Genomic DNA, 23,005 nt, shown 5'->3' with positions numbered 1-23,005 from the left:
ATTAAAACCGGCTTCGCCATGGCTTTTGGTTTCTGATAATAGATATCAATGTCTGTCTCCAGGTCTTTGTCAATGCCAGTTGGTAGATCTCTGCATCGAGTTCAGTGCCTTCCCTTTTTCTCTTCCCCAAACCCCTCCCTTCCCAGTCTCAATCCCCAATTTATCACTCGTGGAATGTGTACATTCTATTCCTCCATGCCCACTATGCCAATCTATCAACATAGAATCACAGAATTATACAGCACAGAAGGAGGCCATTCAGCCCATGGTGTCTGTGCTGGCTCTTTGAAAAGAGCTTCCAAATCAATCCAACTCGACCGCGCTCTCCCCATAGCCCTGCAAACTTGTCCTCCCCAACATGCAGCTCCACGTCACAGGCTAAATGATGATCTCTCCACCCTGCCCACCACCCACCCCTCCTTACAAAAAAATGGAGAAGTTCACTTTGAATACACTTAATTCCCATTTGATTGTGCTCATGTGACAGCTCAACAGGGTACAAGTCACAAGCTGTAAGAGGAACTCAAAACGAAACCCATTGATCAACACAAGACTCTATCATTTCTGTTGTTAATAGTCACGCATGTGTTACAATGACAGTGATTTTCTTTTATGACAATTCTGTGAGGATTCTGAAGCGTGTCAGATATCAAAGATGTGATTTTGCGACATGACAAGACCACTGTGCATATCATCAAGAACAACATCTCAACAAGAGGCAATTATAAACAGAAAGCAAACAATTTGAATACTTTGAAATAAAGTATTTGAAGGTTTTTCCCAGTTGCATTTCCAGAGACAAGGGTGTAAATAACTGTAGCAACAGAATCTTATTGTGAAGCCTGGACTAGAAATACTAACTTTTAAATATTAAATATTGACTTTTTGCGGAACAAGCTTTTTGTGGGTACGAGATTAGATACATTATTATGTCTTCATGCTTTACACCTTGCGTCACTGGAAGGCGATATGGAAACAGGAATTGAGGCTGGCTTGTCACGTCCAGGCTTGACTACTACCTGCTCACTGGAACTCTATCTAGCAATCCCTCTGCCTCACCTCCTCTCTTTCCTCTTTCAAGTCAGGTCTAAAGACCTTCCTCTTCAAACGTGTCTTTGGCCAGCCTCCCAACCCCACCCGCGCTGCCCTCCACCCCTCCTGACCCCAACTCTCAGCTGGGGTCCAAAAAACCCTGACTGTCCAGCGCCCTGTGATGTCTTTCCAATGTGAAGGGTGCTATACAAGTGCAATTTGTTATTGTTGTTCCCTAAGCATGAAGGAGAGCTGTACATCTGAAGCTGCCACTTGTTGTAGCCCTGCTGATATCACATAACTCAGCTCAAACTAGGGACCATTCCGAGTATGTATGGCTCTATTCCACATTGAGCAGCTGTATTTTTTAACTATTGGGGCAAAAACAAAATAATAATCCTTGCATTTGATAAACACCTTATCATGTTGTTGAGCCGTCTCAAAGAACTTCACAGAATATACTGTAAGTGGATTGATTGTGTATTGGTGGCTGAAATGCGGCAGCCAATTGCACATAGAAGTGCAATTTCTATGTGATTGTGGTCACTCAATCCACATTTCCATGGATTGAGTGACCACAATTGTTTGTTTGTTTGTTTGTTTATGTGTTTGTTTGTTTATGTATTTATGTGTTTGTTTGCTTGTTTGTTTGGAAGGATTATTATCTCGAAAAGTAATTGACTAACAACCGGATTTCTACTTACTGCTAGGTGAAAAGTATCAACATTTCATAATCATATTCAGCTGCCTTCAGGAAAGGTATCATATCCATACCCAAAGAAGACAAAGGTGCATTGAGTGGATATTTTCAAAATAATTAATCTTTTTTTAAACAACATAATTAGAGAAAGACTTCTCCTGAATGGTGAGGTACTTAGAATAGAATCCTGAATCTTTTCATTGGATATAGTACATTTCACGTCATGAGGACATCATGATGGGTTGAATGGAGGACAACATGGGGTCAAGGATATTTTTTAGATCTTCAACAACTCTGGGACAAGGGACAAGGCTCATGTTGAACATTTGTTTAAACATAATCATCTTTGCTTAGTGAATAAAGATATTATTAATACTGTATATGGCTGTACACAGTACTTGTAACAGCTTGTAACATTCACAGTAATAAACTAAAGACCAGTTGCCTAAATTATTCATCTAACAACTATCCCATGGGGCTGATTATGTCCACTATTCAATCATAGTTTTTATACTCCACTAAGTACAGTACTAGCAGTAATATTGTCCAATATTATGATTTTCTGGCAAAAGTTCTGCTGATTCGTGAGGTAGGTTAGGCAGTAACCATCACAAACTGAACTGATATTGCCTTCACCAAATGGTTGAAAAATGTAAAGACTTATAAACTACTCCGCTTACAACTATCAGGCTTGGAATTACTCTCCTCTCAGCTGGCTCACAAACCAGAGGGCTTTCCCCACCCAACTTCATAGCACAACCTACCAAGGATAGTAAGCCGGATGTTTGACCTTGCATAGTCTGCCTGTGATAAGAAGGTGGCAGCATGTAGGGGTGCATATTGTGTTTGGAACGTTTCAAGTTTACTTTCCTGTTCATACGGAAACAAGTTGGAAAAAAAGGCATACAAAAAAAAGAATATCTCAAATCCAAACTTCTTCAATGCATTTTGCAAGAGTTGAGGTGGATGTTAATATCAGGGTAATGAATGTGAGGTAGTTTGAGTAGGAAGGAGAGGGAGGGAAGTGAAAGAGTACTGATCCATATAGTGCAGGTTACAGTATACAGAGAAGGAAGCTTCACTGATACTTATCTATCCCAACCTTGCTAACCAAAGGCTGAGGAAAATACTGCATTACTTTAAAAGTGCTCAAAACAGTCAGTATGTTATTAATAATGATAATCCTTGCATTTGATTATTCATTATTATTTTATTGATTATTATTTGATTATTGCATTTGCGCCTTATCACGTCTTCGAGACATCTCAAAGGGATTCACAGAATATACTTTGAAGTGAATTGACTGTATATTTTGTGAGTGAAACTTGGCAGTCGATTGTGCACAGCAGTGTCCCACAAACAGTCATGGATTGGGTGACTAGTTTTTTTTAAAAAACTTGCCCAATCTTTCGCCCTGCCCGGAATCGAACCCATGTCTCTCGCTTGAGTGCTCTAACTACTGCGCTACATGTTGTTACAGCATTGGATTCTGGCCCAAGAACTCTCAAAGATATTTTCAGGGATCAGACTTCATTGGGAACCAAATCCTGGAGACAGGAGTCACTGAGAGATTTCCAAAGCAAAGAAGAAACCACTAGTGACAGTTTGTGGAGAGGAATACAAAGCCAGTAATATCTTCCTGGCAGATGCATAACAGTAGTAGTAATAATAATAATAATAATAATCCTTGCATTTGATATAGCGCCTTCTCACATCTTTGAGACGTCTCAAAGTGCTTCACAGGATATACTGTAAAGTGAATTGACTATATATTTGCGGGTATCCAGTGGGTAAACAGACAGCAGGAAAAATGACATATAGTATTTACATAGAATTCATTTAGCAAATCATTTACTTCTAGGTTTCCCCCTCTCTCTCTCTCTCTCTCTCACACATCTCTCTCTGTGACTGTCATTTTATCATAATAATAATAATAATTTGGTCACTCAATCCATGACTGTTTGTAAGACACTGCTGTGCATCTTTGGCTGTTGCATTTCACCCACAAAATATGCAGCCAATTCACTTTACAGTATATTCTGTGAAGCACTTTGAGACATCTCGACAACGTGATAAGATGCTATTTCAAATACAAGGATTATTATTATTATTATCATCATCTTTCCCACAGTCTGCCCATTGTAAATGCTGACTGCTGATCTTAAATTTTCTTCAACTCTTGCAATCCATCTCAAGTCAATATTGCTCTTTCTGAGGGCTCCCCTGGTGCAAACGCATCACAGGCTGAATGCAACGGACAAGACCGTGGCAGTAACAGCTCCTTTCCATAGCATAATACAAACATTTTATATGTTTGTTGGCGCTGCTTGGAGTGAAACATAAAACCTGCAAACTCCGATTGCTGACAGAATTGACAGTTTGGGGTTTAATTTGCAAACTGCTTTGTGATCCAACATTTTGCTTTGTGTTCAGAACTCAGGCATTAATTGTACCCATTCCCACTTTCTTACGCGCAATTTAAGCATGCGATTGTCCCTGAAGAGACGGCTTAGCGCAGAAGGTCACTAGATGCTCGTATATTTAACCTCTTGTCTTCCAAGAGTAGCATCTCTAGGGACAAAGACTGAAGCCTATGGTCAGACTGTGTCTCCCACCAAGCATGGCATAGCATGGCCTCAGAGGAAAGAGCAACATCTAGCAATTTACAGGAGCTCATGTCAGGGAAAGCCGTAAGGACAATGTACAAGGCCTCATTAATTAACAATATAAACAAATCCTATAATGCAAACTGAAACAGTGAAAATATTGCACATTTATCACCCCTCCAAGTATGGCATAGACATTGAAATGCCATGGGCTTGGTGGGGCAGGGGGAGGAAATAAAAATGTGGCACACATGAATATACTTCCTGCATTGTTTCTTTTCTCAGTTTGATGCGGAGTCTTGTAGTTTTGTGGTCAGAGCACTCGCCTTGCAAGCCAGAGGTCCTGGGTTTGATTCACGGCAGGGCAAAACATTGGGTAAGTTCTCTTACTCCACATGCCCCTGCTTACTGAGCAGTAAGTAGGAGCCCGGTTGTTAGACGATTAGCGGATCGCTTTTCTGGGGATAATAATCCCTTCAAAAACAAATAATAATAATAATTTGTTCACTCAATCCACGTCCGTTTGTGGGACGTCTGCTGTGAGCAATTGGCTGTGAAGTGCTTTGAGATGTCTTGAAGACGTGATAGGCACTATATCAAATGCAAAGACTGTTATTATATTATTAAGGACACATTCAAGATGGAACTGGTCACATTGTAGTTATGACCATCGGTTGTTGAAGTTTGTGCCTCTGGCTGGCCTCCAGATTAGGAAAAGAGTTTTGAGAGTGACATGTACTGTCCATACAAAGTGTCAGGAGTTGAGACTAATACCAAGAAATAATACTAATAATAATCATTGCATTTGATAGAGCGCCTTGTCATGTCTTCAAGATGTCTCAAAGTGCTTCACAGGTTATACTGTAAAGTGAAATGGCTGTATGTTTTGTGGGCGAAACGCGGCAGCCAATTTCACACAGCAGTGTCCCACAAACAGTCATGGATTCATACACCTCTCCCTGCACACTGTAACAGTCACTACACCTTTCCACACACTGTAACACTCACTATACCTCTCCATAAATGAAGCTTTTAAACACAATGTTAAAGGGTTATGAAAGAGAGGAAAGGCAAGGTTGAGGATGAAAAAAAGTACAATGTTAAAAATTAAACTTAGACAGAATGTTTTGAAGTAAGAGATCAAAAAGCAGAAATACAATACAATGAGTCTTTTTTCCTATTTTTAATTCCAATTGTTTGTGTGTTCAAGGTTCCAGCAGCTCAACATTTGTGTAGCTTTAATATTCCAATGTCAATGTTTGTTTTAGGAGCGTAATGTATGAGCTGTGGAATTGATGAATATTCTGGAGTCTGCCTGTCTTTGGGGATCAATGAGTCTATGCAAGAGGCTAAATGGCGACAAAGCTATAATACTGGTAGACGTAACGCAATGTCAAGCTTACCAGCTCTCTCTCTAGGCCCCTGACAGGTATTAGTTGATGTACTAGTGTAGGGAAGAGGCAAGATTCGAAGAAATAGTAGGCTGCCACAATTACATAAATAATCCTTGTATTTGGTATAGTGCCTTTCATATTTGTAGGATGTCTCAAAGTGCTTTACAGGATATATTGTAAAGTGCAGTGATTGTGTATTGGTGGGCGACTCCTGCAACCAATTTGCACACAGCAATGTCCCACAAACAGTCGTGAAACGAACAATGAATTTTATTTGGTGGATTTTTGACTGGGACATTGGGAGAAAGTCCCTTCCCTTTTTGAATGGTGCCATTCAATTTAACGCCCACTAAAAACACAGACAGACGAGACCTTATTGATTCTGTCCATTATTTAGCAAACAATCACAATCCCTAATCTTTTCTCCAATAAAATTATTTCAATAGCATCTGAACAAGCAAGCAACAAAGTGTAAGGTTATAGTTCAAAGCAGCGCTATGATTTGATGAGCAAGATAATTAGTGCTGCTTTGAGAGGTTCTTAAAGATACTTGCTACTTTCTCAATTGCTGCTACACCAGATGATCATTTTTATGATAACATTGAGTAGCTGTCTCATTGAAAGACTCCTTTAAGAACAGTAAAGTTCTGTAAAATAAATCAATCTGGTATAATTCCATAGAGAAGTCGAACAGCTTAATTATGAAAACCTTATTTGCCCCTTACTAAGATGGTGGTGCAATGTGTTCCTTCTTTGTTGCTAAACTGAAGAGCTCACTCTTTGAAAGCTTTGGTGGGTACAGATTGGCCTTGATGTTATTGTAGTGTGACTATTACAGTGTTTTGTTTTGCTGTTTTCCAAGCCATTTACTTAAACTTTGAATTGTGAGTGATCGAGAGATTGGGATACTGTCAATTGCATACCCGAGCATGGGGGAGGGGTGGGGTAGGGGTGAGGTGGGAGGGTGACTAAAGGCACAATCGAAGAGGAGTGTCTTGAGACCAGCCTTGAAAGAGGCAAGGGAGGAAGCGAGGCGAAGGGACTGTGGGAAGGAGTTCCAGAATGTGGGGGCAGGTTGGTAGGTATGGAGTCAGCAGGTCAAAGAGTTCGGAGGGGGCAAGGCCATGGATGGCCTTGAAAGTGATGACAAGGATCTTGAATTCGATCCTCTGAGGGATGGGGAACCAGTGGAGTCGGGCGAGGGTGGGAGTGATGGGGTCATGGAGCCTGGTGTGCGAGAGTACACGAGTTGCAGAGTTTTGGATGATCTGCAGCTCGTGAGTTGGGAAGGCCGACGAGAAGGAAGTTTCCATAATCGAGCCTTGATGTGACAAATGCATGGGTGAGGTTTAAGCATACTATTGGCTTTCCTTATTGTCTCTGTCAATTTTGATGTTTGATGCCACTTTCAATTACGTACTTTCCCTTCCAAATCCCTTTGCTCCTCAGTTCTCTGCATGATGATGCTATTCAATATATACTCCCTTTCCCTTGGTTTTTCTACCAAAATGAATCACCTCACATATCCCTCCATTAAACTTAAATTGCCATTTGTCAGTCCATTGCACTAATCTGCTTACATCCTCTTGCAATATCTTGCCACCCTCACCTCTATTCACTAAATTGCCTAGCTTGGTATCATCTGCAGATTTTGATATTATATGTCTTATATCCAAGTTGAGGTCATTGATATAAATGGAAAAAAAAGGGAAGCCCCAACACAAAGGCCACTAACTACCTTCCTCCAATTGGAGAAACAACCTTTTAGCCCTTTGTAGCTTTTAACCACCATTTTGTTTCCAAACCTCCACATTTCCCAATTCCAAGGTTTCCCCACTAGTCTTCTGAGCGGCACCTTATTAAATGCTTTTTGGAAATCCAATTACACAACAGTCACAGCATTGCCTTGATCGACATTTTCAGGAAAATTTTCATTTTCATAGAGTGCTTTGAAGATCTCTATTAAATTTCTCAAACACGAATTGCATATCGTCTATTTGTGTCACATACGAAACACATAAATGTCTATTTAAGTACTCGCTAACCTGGTCCCTTATTATTGCCTCCAAAAGTTTACCCTACAGCTGATGGAAAGCTAACTGGCCTGTAGTTCCCTGGCTTATCCTTGGCTACTTGTTAAACAGAGGCACCACATCTCCCACCCTCCATTCCTATGACACCCCACCAGACTCCAAAGACATTTGGAAAATTATCAACAGAGCCCAACAAGCTGGGATGAATTCCATCAGGGCCATCGATTTTTGGTTCCCTTAACGTTTTTAGTTTTGCTTCCTTTTTGATCAATATCCCAAGTAGCTGTCCCTCATTCCCCATTTTAAGATGTATAATGGGATAATTCATCTAATCAGTGAAAACTGAGGCAAATTATTAAACAGCTCTAGCATCCTCTCCTTTTTTACCACTAATTTACTGCTTTCGTCCCTCAGTGCCCTAAACCCCTTCTGAGCTATCCTTTCTCTTATATATTTATAAAAACCTTTACAGTTTTCTTTAATATTACATGCTAAACTTTTTTCATATTATCTCTTAGCCTTTCTAATTTCCCTTTTTGTCACTTTCTGTGCCTTTGATATATTTTGTGGTTTTCCACCATATGGAAAAACATCCATTAGCTTAATTTTCCTTCTTGATCCTTATTATCTTCCTGATATTTTTTNAAAAACCATGGTACCCTATGTTTAGTTACAAACCCTTGCTCCTAGTGGGAATGTGTTTGCTCTGTATTCTTTCAACCTACCCCTTAAATCGATCCCATTGTTATTCAGCTATTTTATATGCCAATATCTGTGCTTAATGTATCAGTATTAAATCCTTTTTTACAGCATAAAAATGGAGAGATAGAATCATAGAATCATACAGCACAGAAAGAAGCCATTCAGCCCATCGCGTCTGCGCCAGCTCCTAAAATAGCAATCTAACTCAATCCCACTGGCCCGCTTTCTCTCCATAGCCCTGCAATCTTGTCCTCCCCAAATACCCATCTACTACTCTCTTAAAAGTTGTTATTGAATTGGCTTCCACTATCCTTTCAGGTAATGCATTCCAGATCCGAACAACTCGCTGGTGAAAATTTTTTTCCTAACCTCCCCTCTGTTTCTTTTAACAACTAACTTAAATCGGTGCCCTCGGGTTACTGACCCACATGTCAGTGGAAACAGTTTTTCCCGGTTCAACGTATCAAATCCCCTCATGATCTTGAAAACCTCTATTAAATCCCCTCTTAATCTTCTCTGCTGTAGGGAGAATAATCCTAGTTTCGCCAACCTCTCCTCATAACTAAGGCCCTTCATCCCTGGTACCATCCTGGTAAACCTCCTTTGCACCCTCTCCAATGCCCTAACATCTTTCCTAAAGTGCGGTGCCCAAAACTGAACGCAGTACTCCAACTGAGGCCTAACCAGCATTTTATAAATATTCATCATAACCTCCTGCCTTGTATTCTATGCCCCTATTTATAAAACCTAGTATCCCGTATGCTTTTTTAACAGCTTTATCTACCTGTCCTGCCATCTTCAGAGATTTGCTTATGTGGCCCCCAGGTCTCTCTGTTCATTTGTGGAGTCCTGTAGCTCAGTGGTTAGAGCACTCGCTTTGACAAGTGAGAGACCTGAGTTCAATTCCAGGCAGAGGGCGAAACCTTGGGCAAGTTTCCTTACTCCACACAGAGCCTAATAATAATCCCTCCAAAACCAAAAAAAAACAATAATAAATTGGTCATTTTCAATCTACGACTGTTTGTGGGACATTGCTGTGCACAATTGGCTGCCTCGTTCACCCACAAATATACAGTCAATTCACTTTACAGTGTGTTCTGTGAAGCGCTTTGGGACATCCTCCCGACGTGAAAAGCGCTATATCAAATGCAAGGATTATTATTATTATTATTTGCCCCCTTAAAGATTGTACCATCAGCTTATACTGCCTCTCCTCATTCTTCCTACCAAAATGCAATCAGTATAAGACTGACCCTTAGAGGTGTTTTCTCCTTGAAGTACATGAATGTTTCATTGTAATTAATAACAGAATTTATTCCTCAGAAGGTGCAGTAGGAAACACTGGGTTACCCACACATACCCGTGTGAGAGATAAGATCATGGAGCAAAAAACAGGCAGACAGACAGATCTATTTCAATCAAATAAATGCATAATGGGCTTCTTTTGCAAATAGAAAATTAAATCAGATCAGTATCTCCGTTTATACCCGTGACAGACGTACAGTCTTAAGAAATAGCTCCACCAACATTCCCCAAAAAGGAATTGTATATCTTATTCAGGTTTTTCCTACTTTATTTGCTCCACTTTCAAATGTTTTCCCCCCATGTTGCTTGCACAATACTGCTTTCAGATATTTCTACTGAGCCTCTGTCGTACAAAAAAATGTTGGTGACAGGCAACATTGATAGGTAGGTGACTGCCTGAATGTTCCTGACTTTACTTTGGTGAATTCTGTGCTTATAAGGCAATGAATCCTTGCATTCCATAAAGCACCTTTCACATCAAGAGGATGTCTTAAAGCTCTTCAAATGATTTACTGGAAAATATAATGTCTGTGTATTTTGTAGGTGAACGAATGCCAATGCTGTGGAATGGAATAAGTTTTCCATCTTTTTACCCTGTTATTACAATCACAGAGATCTCTATGATCCAACGGGTCTGTATTTTTTCATCTGACGTCCTATAATATTGAAAAAAAATTGCAGTAATGAATCTCACTCAAACCAAGAACAGCTTTGTTACCGCAATAACTCTAACCAGCTAAAATAATAATAATCCTTGCATTTGATTTAGCACCTATAATGTCAAAACATCTCATTGCACTTTTACACTAATTATACGAATAATAATCCTTGCATTTGAGATATCATCTTTCATGTCAGGAGAACGTCTCAAAGTCCTTCCCAGGGTATATTGTAAAATGTAGTGACTGTGTATTTTGTAAGCGAGCACAACAGCCTATTTGCACAGAGAAGTGTTGCCAGGATGTGAATGATAAATTTATTTGGAGGATTATTGAGCAGGACATTGGGAGAAACTCCCTTCGCTTTTTGACCATCCACCTGAACAGGTAGACAGGACTTTGGTTTAATGCCTCATCTGAATGATGGTATCTCTGGCATCTCTGGCAATTCCATGCTCCCCAATGGTGCACTGGAGTCTTAGACTAAACACTGAATTCAGATTTCCCGATTTAAAGCTTGAACCATCAATCCTCTGACTCGGAGATGACAATCAATTGAGCCAATCAATATGAAACCACAAATCTATATAAAAATATATTTTTAAGTATTTCACTTATTTTGTTATCAATATTTCTCTCTATGGGCTTTGATGTTTAATGTCAAACTTGAACTGCAGGCTCTCTCGTAGACCAAGTGCAATCCTGATGAATTAGTTTGACACTTGACTGTCAGTAAGCAATGGCAAAACATGATCGTGGTCCATACGCTCACACTTTCAACTTGGATGATTAGTCTGTGATTTGGAATGGGAACTTTAGTTCCCCCCTCTCCCACTCTACAGTATTTCCTCCTTTCCGACCCCAACTCCCAGCTTGGTCCAAAACTCCCTGACTGTCCAGCGCCCTAGGACATCTTTCCGTCGTGAAGGCACTATACAAGTGTAATTGTTGTGTTGTTGTAGTTGTATGCTCACACCAAGTGTAGTGGTCCAAACTCAACAAATGTTTCGAACTTGGGCCTTTGTCTGTCTGTGTTCCTCAAATCCACGTGACCCAGTACAATTACCCACTAGGTATTAAAACCTGGGGAACAATGTAGGTTTTCTCATCAACTTTACTGGACTCAGCAAACATTGAGATCATGCATGTTTTGCATTGAAATATTAATTTTTTGTTAATTATATAAAATTGTCACCAGTTATAACCAGTTATGTATGCATGTACAAAATACGGGCGTTGTTTAAGTGGCACCGAGAAAGATATGGACTGGAAGTATGACACATCTCCAATTCCAAAATAATCTAATCCCATTTAATTTCTTCATGCAGAGGGATGTGGGGATGTGGAATGTATTGCTCCAGAGGACTGTTGAAGTAAAACAATAACAGCTTGCATTTATATAGTGCCCTTCACGTGGGGTAGTGTCCCAGAGTGCTTGACAGTGGCGGAGTTTGATCCTGAGCCAGGGGGAAAGAGAGAGAGGAGAGATGACCGCAAACACAATCAAAAAGGAAGGTCTTTAGGCGGGATTTGAAAGTGGGGAGGGAGGGGGCAAGGTGGAGGTTTGAGGGAGAGATTCAATTGGTATCTTTAAAGGGGACAAGGATGGACAGACACTTGGGAAGCAAGGGCATTAAATATTCTGGGACATGACCCCACATGAGGGATGCTATATAAATGCAGGTTGTTGTTGTATTAAAGAGGTGTAGGGAAATGGAGAAATAGTGGGGAAATATTGAAACCATGGGGAAGTGGGATTGAAAGATCTGCCATATAAAGAGCGGGAAAGGGTGTGTGTTGTATTTGTTCAGCAGCATGCTGATGCGTTGTTTCCTATTGTTCTTGAACTATCTGCCCACTTCTCAATTCCAGCAACAACATTTCATTTTCTCTTTCGTCAATTTTTCTTCTCTTTTCGACTCATTCCTGTAGCCTAGGCTATATGAACAGACCGTTCTTTGTGGTTAATAATAATCCTTGCATTTGATATCGTTCAAGACCCTTCTTCAAGACCCTTCACAGATATACTGTAAAGTGAATTGACTGTATTTTGTGGACAAAAATATTTGAGATAGTGTGCTGAAAATGGACAAACCCATTCTCACCCACCATATGGACTTTCCAGAAGGGGTTGCAAGATTGTGATCAAGAGCTGATCATGAACTCACAGGATCTTCCACGTTAGGTACAAAGACGTTTTAAGGCAGCAATTAAATACACATAGAAAACTTAGCCGAAAATGATACATGGAAGACTCTCTCTGACAGCACAAACAAACATTTTGAGTAACACAAACATAGACTGAAATATATATTGTTTGATTAATCCTTGGATGTGTTTATCTTTACTAAATGCCACTTATGTTTATTCAGATTTTGGTCTTGGAAAGCTTCCAATTTGGACTTTTTTTCTGGGTAAAAAGATTGACAGGAATGATTCAGTAACATGATGCTGGCAATTTCCAGACTATTAGCTTTCAATTGGCTGCAAAGCCAGGATGTTAGTGAAAATTGCAGTAATAAAGCTATTCCCAATGTACAAATAGTCACATTAATTATAACTGCTCTTATTTTTCAGTGTCAATGTGTAGATTGTTTAATACCCAGAAACAGGGGCCTGTGTAAGCCTTTTAAATAAATAAATAATCATTGCAGTTGATATAGCACCTTTCAAGTTAGGAGGACGTCTCACAGTGTTTCACGTGATTTTACTCTGAAGTTTAAAGTTAAAGTTGTGTCCAACCAGAATTTTAGTCCATAAGAGTTAATAAAAAATGTGGTAAGATATATGTGGGGAGAAACTCTACATGGGTTCAGATTTAGTTTATTCATGAACAATTACAAAGCATACAAAATCTGGCAAATCATTTGTGTAACTCTTAAAAGCAAAGGGTTCAGAATTAAGTCCTTATTCTGACCACTTGCCAAATTTTGACTACTTTTGACAGAAATGGGTCAGAAATAGAGTAAATCTAAACCCAGGTAGAATTGCTCCCCAATGGTACTTATAATTAGGATGTAATCTCATTTGAAACACTGCAAAATAACTATACTGAGATCACTCACAAATATCCAATGATCATTGTTTAACAAGAATCGCCAATAACTTGCATTTATATAGGATCTTTCACATAGGTAGCGTTTCTTTAACCGTTCTATGCTGTATATTATATTTGCAAATACTTTGACTTGTGACAGCGAAGGTTATACTCACTGGGTCACCTGACAGACTTTCACCAATATTCCACATCGTAAACCTCTCCCTGTCCTCTGGTACTGTTCCCACCCCATTAAAAACCACTGTCATCGCTCCTATCCTTAAAAGAAACCTCCCTAGACCCATCTCTACTCCCTAACTACCACCCCATCTCCAACCTCCCCTTCCTCTCCAAGGTCCTGGAACGAATTGTTGCTTCTCAGCTTCACTCCTTCCTCTCCCACCACTCCCTTCTCAAAACCTTCCAATCGGGCTTCCGTGCCGCCTAGAGCACAGAAACAGCCCTGGTCAAACTGACAAATGACATTCTGTCCATCTGCAACCAGGGCTGCCTCTCCTCCTCGTCCTCAGCTGCTTTCGACACCGTCGACCACTTTATCATCATCCATCGCCTTAGCATCACCATCCATGGTTGCACACTCCACCTCGTTAACCCAGTCCGGAACCTTGGCATCTTCTTTGACTCTCAACAATCCTTTCTATCCCACATTTTCATCATGACCCCTTCTGCCTTCCCCCACATCCGCAACATCACCCGGCTCCATCACTGTCTCACACCGCAGACCGCCGAAACCCTCATACATGCTTTAATTACACCGAGGCTTGACTATGCAAACTCCTTGCTTGTCGGCCTCCCCTACTCCTCCCTCCATAGGCTGCAGATCATCCAGAACTCTGCAGCCTGTGTTCTCTCCCACACTCAGCTCCTCGATCCTATCATCCCCCATCCTCGCCCAACTCCACTGGCTTCCCATCACACAGAGGATACAGTTCAAGATCCTGGCCCTCACCTTCAAAGCCCTCCACGGTCTTGCTCCCCTCTACCTCTGCAACCTTCTAACCCCCTACCTACCTGTTCACTTCCTCCGCTAACGTCCCCCGCCTTGTTCGCCCCACTATTGGTAGGCGGGCCTTCCGACACTCTGCTCCCACCCTCTGGAACTCCATCCCACAGTCCCTCCACCTCACCCCCTCCCTTATCACCTTAAGACCCATCTCAAAACCCTCCTCTTCGACTGTGCTTTTGATCTCCCTGCTTCCCCCCCTGCCCTCCCCCACCCAGATCCCCAGATTGGGTCTGTAACTCTGTCTGTCCAGCGCCTTGGGACATTCCCTCACGTGAAAGGCGTTTCACAAATGAAATGTTATTTTCTCCTCTGCCTGTGCTATGAAGGGTTTCATGTACTCTTGCTCTTTCTAAGATTGCGCTACCACTGCTGGGCTCAATTATGGTACAGTATCTGTAATGTTATGGCATTATCAATTATTCTAGCATCACTACTTTAGGATCCATGTTTATTCCAGCTTTCTGTCTTTGTTGAATTATTGTGTTACCTCTCTTGGCCCTTGTAATAATTGGGACATTGCTGTGTGCAAATTGACTGCCTTGTTTGACTACAAGATGGGTGATAGCCTAGCTCACTCTCTCCTCTAAGTCAAAGGTTGTGGTTCAAGCACCACATCAGGACTTGGAATTCATATAAATCTAAGCTGACACTCGAAAGCAGTGCTGGGTATGTGCTGTATTGTTGGAAGTGCCGTCTTTCAGATAAGACATTGACCAAGGTCCATTCTGCCTGTACATTAAAGACTCATGGCAATATTTGAAAAGAAAAGGGAGCTTCTTCTGGTGTCCTGGCCAACAATCCTCCAAATAACAGTAGTCATTCATTTGATGGCTGTTTGCTGGTCACTGCTGTGTGCAAATTAGCTGCCACATCCACCCACAAAATACACAATCACTACTGTACTGTACTGTGTTCTATTAAGCTATCACCCCAACCTTGCTCGGCTCCATTGGCTCCGCATTCCCCCCAGTGGATCAAGTTCTAGATCCTCATTCTCACCTTTAAATCCCTCCACAATCTCATCCCAACCTACCTCTATGATCTCCTCAAATCCTACCAACCAGTCAGTGTTGGCCTGCTTCACATCCCCTGCCTACTGGCCCACCATCGGCAGGCAGACTTTCAGCCATTCTGCCCCACTCTCTGGAATTCCACCTCAGAGTCCCTCCGACTCCCTTGTTGTCTGTTTCGCCTCTGAAACAAATGTGAAAAACTATCTCGTTGACCGCGCTTTATGTCATCTTTCCCTCCCCATGCCTCTTGCTCCCACCTGCAGCTCGGGAGTCCATTCAAAACTGTAAAGCACGTTGAAGTGTCCTTCTGATGTGAAAGGCATGATGAAATTGTATGGTATGGTAAGAAGCTAAATAAAATGTGAAGATTATTATTGTTCACAATTTTACTGTGTGACCAAAATAATTCTAACAAGCTGACATTCGTGGTTTTCTTCAAAGGGCAATTGTGAGGAAGATGTGTGTTTACTTTGGACAGTGAAGTGTAAAAGGATGATGACTTGAAGAGCCTGTGCATTTGCACAGGTTTTTTTNAACATGGAAAAGCACTCATTCCCCAGCATGCAGGAGCCAAAACCAGCAGCATGCCCTGCAGTCTTTAATAAATAAACACATCTCACTGATGTTACAACAAATTAGAAACTACTTATTTCTGCTCAGTGAGCCAAACAAAATCAATAATCAGCAGGGAGTTGCTTCAATGTTCTGATCATTCATTAGCCAGCTAGCTTTGCTTTAATAAGACTCTCGAAATATAGCAGTGTATAGGTTGGTACCGCAGGCAAACCAGTAATAGAGCACCTCCCAAACAGACTGCGAATAATAGCTTCTAGCTATTTATATAGTAGTCTTTTATCATATGAAAACATCTGAGGTTCCTTAAAAAATACAGTGGTTGTCACTCACATGAACCCTTAAATTGGTTGACTCATTCAGTGAAACTGATGACATTTGAAGTAAATCTAGAATCAGTCTGCTTCACTCACTTTCACTGCAGGCTGTCCTGTTCACTGGAGAATGTTTTATTTCTTTGTTTACTACAACAAGTCCAGGTTCTGCTCACAGTACACAGCCCAAACTGTTTGTACAATTGTACTGTGTGCTATAAGCTGCCTTATATACAGCTCCGAGATCTTATCCTATGCCTTTCCTTATCAGAGTCCTGTAGCTCAGTGGTTAGAGCACTCGCTTTGCAAGCGAGAGACCCGAGTTCAATTCCAGTCAGGGTGAAACCTTGGGCAAGTTTCCTTACTCCACACGCCTAAAAATAATCCCTCCAAAACCAAAAACAATAATAAAATTGGTCATTTTCAATCTACGACTGTTTGTGGGACACTGCTGTGCCCAATTGGCTGCCGCGTTCGCCCACATATATACAGTCAATTCACTTTACAGTATATTCTGTGAAGCACTTTGAGACATCTAGAAGACGTGAAAAGCGCTATATCAAATGCAAGGATTATTATTATTATTATTACATTACATTGAGATATAGTACCTGTAAAATATAGTGCTGAACGTGAAAGGCGCTATACAAATGTAACCTTGTTGTTGTTGTTGTATGATACGAAGATGTCGTAAATGATGTGGCAGTGTCCGAGGTTTAGAATTACACTATTTGAGTAGGTTTCAAAGTCAAAGTCCAATTCCTATCTGACTATACAGGAGGAGTAGCTCTGTCAACAACTTATGTGGCTGCAAATGGCTCCTAACATAATTCTGTATTATCTACACTTTGCATAAAATGGAGAGTGCTTGTGTCACTGTCTCATCCATTAGTAACAATGTCATGCAGGCTTCAGCAAACCAAACCGTTCAAAGGAGCAGTGGGATTAACTGATTACCCACCACGAAGATAGATTCAAATGCATAAACGTCCTGCACCACTCACTCCCTTAACCATCTCTGCTTCTAAACTGCTGCCTCTAAATGAAAAACATTGGTATATTTCATTTGTTGCTCTCATCCTTCCAGAATAGCCACTCCAATGAGTGGCATTCTCACCTCTGAGTCAGAAGGTTGTTAGTTCAAGCCCCATGTCAGGACTTGGAAATCATATATTTTAAGCTGACGCTCCAATGGAGTGCTAGAAGTGTGCCACATTGTTGGAGGTGCCGTCCTTTGGATGAGACTTCAAGCCGAAGTTCTACCTGTCTACTCAGGTAATCGTTAAAGATTCAATGGGACTATTCAAAAAGAGAAGGGTGTTTGTGGGACACTGCTGTGCACAATTGGCTGCCACATTCACCCACGAAATATACAGTCAATCCGCTTACAGTACATCCTGTGAAGCTCTTTGAGACGTCTGAACGATGTGATAAAGCACTAAATCAAATGCAAGGATTATTATTATTTTTATATCCTATTTAGCACTTTGGAATGGCCTCCTGACAAGAAAGACACTATTGCAAATTCAAGAATTATTATTAAGATTCGTTGATTGGTTGAAATTTCAGACCTTACATTCCTAATGAAGCTGACCGAATTTGGAAGTAAGCTGATATCATCTCAGGGTTAATTGAATATTTTAGCTAGAGTTTTTAAAACCTCAGGCATCTTTTTCTCAGACACCTCATGTTTGATTTAAAGCCTTATGAGTTGCAGAATTAACCTTAAAATTGGTCAGTGAGCATGGTCTATGTTTCACTGATAAAATCGCTCAACAACAACTTGCATCTATACAGCGCCTTTCATGCGGGGTAGCGTCCCAGAGCGCTTCACAGTGGCGGAGTCTGACCTTGAGCCAGGGGGAGATGACAGTAAGCATGATCAAACAGGATAATAATAATAATCCTTGCATTTGATATAGCGCGTTTCACATCTTCTAGACGTCTCAAAGCGCTTCACAGAATATGCCGTAAAGTGAATTGACTGTATATTTGTGGGCGAAACGCGGCAGCCAATTGTGCACAGCAGCGTCCCACAAACAATCGTGGATTGAAAATGACCAATTTATTATTGTTTTTATTTTTTGGAGGGATTATTATCCCTCCAAGATTACTGGGATTTGAAGGTAGGGAGGGAGGGGACAAGGCAGAGGGATCGAGGGAGAGAGAGTTCCAGAGTTTTGTGCATAGTGGCTGTAGGCACAGCCACTGATGGTGGAGCAGAGGGCACGAGGGACAATTAGGAGGCTGGAGCCAGCTGAGCGGAGCCTTGGGTGGTGGAGTAGGGGGTAAACAGTTTGGATATGTAGGGAGGTGTGAGGGAATGAAGCGCTTTGATGCTCCAATCAGTATGAAATGAGTTTACATGAATAAAAGTCACCTGAGCTTCACTAATGGCTTCAGATACACATTGCTATCTTTGTATGGAATAAGTGAGGTTAGTTTGTTTATTCGAGAGCAGCAGCTGTTCCTCCTGTGCTGACTGCCAGGCTAGCTCGAACCCCAAGGGATTTCTCCAAGGGGTTTAATAAGTTTTATAGGTTTTACATTTTTATTTTGGAACGTTAACACACCTTGAGCACCACTGTGAACAGAAACTCTTAATTTTAATACTACATTCACATCTCTTCCTCTATTTTTTTATCATAGATTTACTGGTAAATTGGACACAAACGTATTCTGCAATTCTACAGAGAATCAACAACCCCACAAGAACAATGCTTGAACACCTGACTGTCAGGCACGTTAATGGAAGTGCGACAAATAGCAAAGAGAGGAGACAATCAGTCTGGTCGATAGACAAATAGTCAAAAAGGACATCAAGGGACAAAAGTATTTAGGCATATGGCGAAAAGGCAGGGAAATGAGATTCGAAAGACAAAAGCTGCCAGTGAACTAACAACATTTCAGAAGTTTGATGTGCCAAATGGCCTACTCTTGTTCCTATGCATAAAAAATACATCTCATGTACACTCAACATTCAGCCTCCAGTGGTTTTAGTTCACACACAGCACATATATCTTTGTATGCCCAAATGTACAACACATAGACAAACAAGATTGCAACAAAAATAACTTTTAATCACAGGGTCACAAAGAGCATCTGACAAGTCTGACAGGGAAAAGAGCTGTGCTGTTTGCATGTCTCATTCACAATTTTCCAGGAACAGAGCCTCATTGATTGGCAGGAATGTATCTAGACTGGAAATATCTTCTTTTTCCCTTATTTTCTATCAATAAATAATTGTTGCATTTGATTTAGTGCTTTATCATAACATCAAAATAGCTCAGAGCGCTTTACATGATTTACTGTACTGTAGAATGTAGTGACTCAGTATTTTGTAGGCAAATTCAGAAGCCAAATTGCACACAGCAATATCCTACAAACAGCCATGAAATGAATGACCAATTTTATCTGGGGGATTGTTGGCCTGCACACTGGGAGAAACTCGCTTTTGTTTTCGAATAATCCCATGGAATTTTTAATGTCCACCTGAACAGAAAAATGGGACCTCAATGTCATGTCCCATCTGAAGGATGGCACCTCCAACAATGCAACAAAGCCAGAATGAGCTAAACAAATCCCCATTTTTCTCAATGGAGAAACATTGCTGGTGCTCCATCCAACTTGCTCTGAAGTCAAGGGATATGCAGTCATACACAATGAGTTCCTATGTTTGTCATGCCATCAAATTACAGTAATGAGCAAAGGCTTCTGTGCATGCTGCTGAATGACTTCTCAAGAGTTCTTTGTCTGCTCACTCTCTGAGTCATGGAATTATTTATAGCTGAGGAGAGCAGGACCAAGTAGATCAAAACCCTACCTAAAGATTATAATATTGTAGTTACTTAAGAGTTATACTGAATGATACAGCCCAGAATCAGAATATTTGGCCCAAGTTGTCCATGTTGCTGTTTCACTCCATGCAAATCCCTACCCAACCAATTCCCTTCTGTTCCCAATACCTTGAAAGAATTCACTAGATGCATCTCATCACACGATTCTCTGCCATGAAGTCAAGAAAAATAAAATGTTCATATTTCTTTGACCGTGCCTTCACCTCCCCTCTCGACTCTTTACCCCCTCCTTGCTCCCTCCCTTCCCTCCCCTCACCCTGACCATTTCCCCCCTGCTCGGGTCCTGACCCAACTGTCCAGCGCCTTGGGACGTCCTCCCGATGTGAAAGACGCTCTATAAAAGAAATCTTGTTGTTGTTGTTGTAAATATAGAGGAGGTGCTGCTAAGAGTGTGAATTGGTGTTTATGTGCTCAGAATGATGGAAATGTTACACAAGTTTGTTGACCTCTGCCCGGCATTCACTGAACATATTCACAAGTTAGTTTCATGTGTTGGGACGCAGCATTGCTGTACATGTACAAAAATACCTACTAGGCTGTGGTGGAGTCGATCGACTGAAATTAGAACCTCAATAGAAGCAAGCGATGGCTAACCGATTTAATCAGCTTGATTCATGATGAAATGATATCACTGAGATCATAATGCTGATCTTCAGCATCCAGTGTTCCGGTATGACTTTGGTGTCAAAGAGTTGCTCTGGAATATGAAAAAGTATTCATGTGCCTTTTGCATTCAAATGAGCAAAGATAAACATTTAAGATACGTGAAGATTTGGTTCAATGTAATTCTTGAAACGAGGGAACAGAAGAACAAAAGAATGCAAGGATCTCATTACTGCAAAGGAGTTCTAATATTGAGTTTGATCTTCATTCAACTGGATTTACAAGGAATTTATTCCAGCTATAATTATGGGCTATTTATCTAATGCAAGCAGCAGGTCTTGGTGCTGGTAATGGCCATACAATGTGCCTGCAGTCTGGCTGGGTGCTGACTTTAGCGAGATGCTGCCTTAGGAGCATAGTTCTGATTGTGGGAAGCATCTGTTTTTTGTTGTGCAGACTCCACGAAGTCTGCCCCAGCAAAAAAATGGCAGGAAATGAATGACACCCTCACTAACCAAGAGAAATGAATGAGAAGTAGAGTTTGCTGCAGATGCCATTACCCTGGCCCACTCCAAGCACGCCCAAGGGGAAGCTCCTCCTGAATGGACAGAAGTCAATTTATTGACTTTATCTTGCACATGTTTCATTTAAATCAGTTTTGCGTTGTAATGAAACCAAATTGATCAAGAAAGTTATTAAACTATAAATCAGTTGATAAAACAATATATCACTGTGATATTAGTAAATCATTTATTGATGCTCCCAATGTAACTAATACTAATGCAACAATAAATTATCGTGGAACTGTCATTGATCAAACTAATTAAAAACGGGTAACCAGACAGATGTTCTTTGTGCTCCTGTCAAGTGTCTTACAATCCAGCATGTAAAGGTACACAACTACAGAGACTTCCAAGACTGTCTTTGAGTTTCTACTGCTAATTGCTTCTCGAGAAATCTATAATTGAAAACTTTAAATCCAGGCAATGGATTTCGAAACAAATATGTGCCTTTGATAAACAAGCCCTGCCTCCAGATTCTACTAGTTGTGAAAGATCTATTAGTCTACTTTATCTTCCCTGGCCAAAAGGATCAGGGAGCTCAGTGGCCTATACACTGACCTATCAACAAGATGGCATTCTCCTAATTACCTCTTTAATATTTCATTGGTTCATTTCTGAACGAAAGCTTACCCAGAGAATACTTGAAGCTTTTAAGTCTTGGCATTTGCACACCCTGGTCGAATCTTAGGATTCAGTGCCATCACAGGGAAATATCACTCAAAGCTGAAAAAAAAATTAATGAGGATTTACACAGAGTAAATCAAATAAGAGATTCAAATAAACTAAGATACAATGGCAAAGGCAAGCCCTGAGGGGCATCACAGTCAGTATGTCTACCAGAAAGTGAATTAGAGAACATAACACATCCAAGACGATTTCATGTCAAATATGCATATAACTAAACAAACAAGGAAATTATGCAACACATTTGTCTGCTTCTTTCCAGCAGGCTCGATGCCCTTTAACATTCCCAATCAGGAGGGAATTAATTGAAAATTCCTCCGGTGTCATTAAAAGGGGGGAACCTTTGATGTTCATTTCATTCAAAACAATAACTTGCCATTATATGAATATATGATGTTTCCTCTCCAGAGTAAAGTAGTCCTGGTGAGTTTGCAAGCTTAGACTCAAACTTTCACTGAACTAACTTTATGCAGTTCGCAGCATGCAACATTTAGAAGGAAGTCAATGTTTGCAGCCCCCTATTATGATTGTAGTTAATGTGTAAGAACATTTCTCAATGATTTGATGTTCCTCATGGAGTTCAGCTAGGTGGATCAGCCTCAGATTATTCATTGTATTATTACGTGAGTCCCATTATAGAAGAATCAGAGTGCATTGTTCTTCATCTATGAATAATGGGATATTATACAGGATAGCTGATTTCTAAGCATTCTACCAAGGAATGTTCTGGTCCATTCAGGTTTTGTTTGGATCAACGATTCCATAAATGACACAACAAAATAGCCAATTAGCATTTTTTTTTGTGGTGAGCTTAATCATTGATTCAAGAATTCATTCAAAACCAAACTTCAACTGTGTCCTGTTGGCTGTAGATGAAGTGTGGAAATAGGGTCAGAATAATTC

The sequence above is a fragment of the Callorhinchus milii genome, unplaced genomic scaffold (genome assembly GCF_018977255.1).
Source record: "Callorhinchus milii isolate IMCB2004 unplaced genomic scaffold, IMCB_Cmil_1.0 Scaffold1, whole genome shotgun sequence".
Lineage (NCBI taxonomy): Eukaryota > Metazoa > Chordata > Chondrichthyes > Chimaeriformes > Callorhinchidae > Callorhinchus > Callorhinchus milii.
Note: the sequence above shows the minus strand (reverse complement) of the source record.